The 2,500-nt window shown below is 41.5% G+C and overlaps 1 protein-coding gene across 1 annotated transcript in view; it reads right to left on the minus strand.

Annotated features, from left to right (window-relative positions):
• LOC147609183 (pentatricopeptide repeat-containing protein At3g24000, mitochondrial-like) overlaps positions 1-2,500 on the minus strand; it is a 37,022-nt gene that overhangs the window by 267 nt on the left and 34,255 nt on the right. The window lies entirely within an intron of this gene.

Consider the following 2,500-nt stretch of genomic DNA (forward strand, 5'->3'; position numbering starts at 1 on the left):
AAATGCTATTAATTAAATGGGGTATGGGAAAGCGATCTAACTTGCAAAGTGAAAAGAACAAATACAAAAAACCTTATGACACGTGTTCCAAAAAATGGCACATGTTCTTGTTTCATAAGAAGACGTTCTTAATTCTTAAGAACATTGTGAAATCATTGTTTGGGGAACATATTTTGGTGAGCTAGATAAAAAGCCTCCTCACTGCAAAATGAAGAGGATACTGACTAATTTGAGGTGTTTTTCATGTATAAAATTTGAAAAATATAACTAAAACTCCCAAATTTTGAACCGATTTAGTTTCCTTCTCCCCCATAAGTTTGAGTTGGCTTTGCACAAATTTGAACATGCTCTAGGCTAAGTCGAACCTACCTTTTCTTGAACTCTGCATGAAATGGCACATCTTCTTGTTTCATTACAGGATGTTCTTAATTCTTAAGAACATCATGCACAATGTAAACATAGTGAATTCATTCATGTTTTCAAATTTATGACCAACATCATAGATGACTTCACCAAACTTTTGTTCAGTATAAGTGACACACACACACACACACACACACGTATGAATTTAGTGGAGTTAAACACTATTAAACTAGTAACGAGATAGCATAAGATCTAATGCAAGCTTGAAAAACTAAACATGAGTTTTCTTGTAACTCACTTATCCCTTTCTAGCTCTACTTTCTAGCAAAATTCCTAACTCTCACCTTGACGGTCCAAATAGAGAACGGCGACCACCGGGACGCCCGAAGCTTGTTGGCAAACCAACTGCTACAAAAGATCAGTCATCTTGGTGACATTCTCATTCAATGCACTAAGATTTTTCTCAAGAGCCGACGTATGGCTAACGAGAAAGCCAAACTCAACCATGGGCATTATAGGGGGATTTTTAAGTAAAGAAGAAAGGACCGTGCATGCTAAAGAACAAAGGTGCTTTAAGTGCCATACGAAGGGTCATTTGAAGAAGGATTGTTCTAAGAAAGACACGAAGCCCGACTCTTCTTCCGCTCCATCGTCAAGCGCAACTCCTCAGGAGGTTAACGCCGTGGAGATGGTTGAGCTTGAAGATAAGAAGGAGGGGAAAGTTGACGAAGAGGAATTGCTTAAGTGTTATGTGGGCATGCCAATGGTCAAAGGGTAGTGGTATTGTTTGATCCTAGAAGTACACAAGATGTGGTTAGTAGTGCTCTCGTGAACCATGCCCGTCTTTAGACCACTCTTATTCCACCCTTACCGGTGCAGGGGTTCTCTAAAGGTATGGATCCTTTGATTTCTGAAGAGTGTGGAAATGTCAAGTTAGTCGTTCAGCAAGCTCAGTTTACTCGTTCTTTTGTGGTTTCCAAACCTTTTGGATGTGTTGTTATTCTTGGAACTTGGTTTTAAGTGGTTTCGTAGGTACAAGCCTTATATGGATGGAGATGCGAACACACTTCTTGACTTCATGTTCTGTAGCCGGTACTCATTTGTGGTGAGAGTGTCATTCCTTCAGTCCCTCTCATTTCACATGTTCAGGCTAAGTGCGAGCTTCGTCGTGGAGCGCAGGCGGCGGTGATCTACATCAATCCTACGTCACGGAATGGAGGTATTTCCGAAAGGTATGGCAATTTGTTTGCTAAATATAATGACTTATTTCTCCAGGACGATCTACCTCCATCATTTCCACCCGAGCGACAAGAGGACCATGTGATCGATTTAGTAGATGGTGCGCAATCGGTGAGTAAGTTTCCTTACAAGTTGAATAAAGAAAATGAAGAGGAGTTAGAGTGTCAACTAGGTGAGTTGATTGACCGGCCGTTTATACGTCCCAATGTAAGTTCTTTTGCTGCTCCTATTCTTTTTGTTCGGAAGACAGGTGGTACCTCATGCTTGTGTGGATTACAGGGCCCTCAACAAGATGACAGTCATCATGAATCATTTTCCGATGCTCCACATTGACTACATTTTGGAGCGTCTCAATGGAGCAAAGGTATTTTTGAAGATTGACTTGAAGAGTGGCTACCATCAGGTGCGTAGGAGTGCTTTTGAAGCACTCACACGCACACGCATACACGTCACGCACACGCACACGCACACGCACATCTTTCATGCATATGCAGGGCCTACCAAATGCCACCAAAAGAAGTCTTTAATATATATATATATATATATATATATATATATACGCACACGCACACGCACATCTTTCATGCATATGCAGGGCCTACCAAATGCCACCAAAAGAAGTCTTTAATATATATATATACGCACATCTTTCATGCATATGCAGGGCCTACCAAATATATATATATATATTAAAGACTTCTTTTGGTGGCATTTGGTAGGCCCTGCATATGCATGAAAGATGTGCGTGTGCGTGTGCGTGTGCGTGACGTGTATGCGTGTGCGTGTGCGTGTGTGTGCATGTGCATGTGCATGTGCATGTGCGTGTGTGTGCATGTGTGCGTGTGCGTGCATGTGCGTTCACATCTAGGCCAATCTGAAATCCCAAATATCTGCACGA

Source organism: Cibotium barometz, chromosome 51 (assembly GCF_041138505.1).
Source record: "Cibotium barometz isolate CiBa-2024 chromosome 51, ASM4113850v1, whole genome shotgun sequence".
Lineage (NCBI taxonomy): Eukaryota > Viridiplantae > Streptophyta > Polypodiopsida > Cyatheales > Cibotiaceae > Cibotium > Cibotium barometz.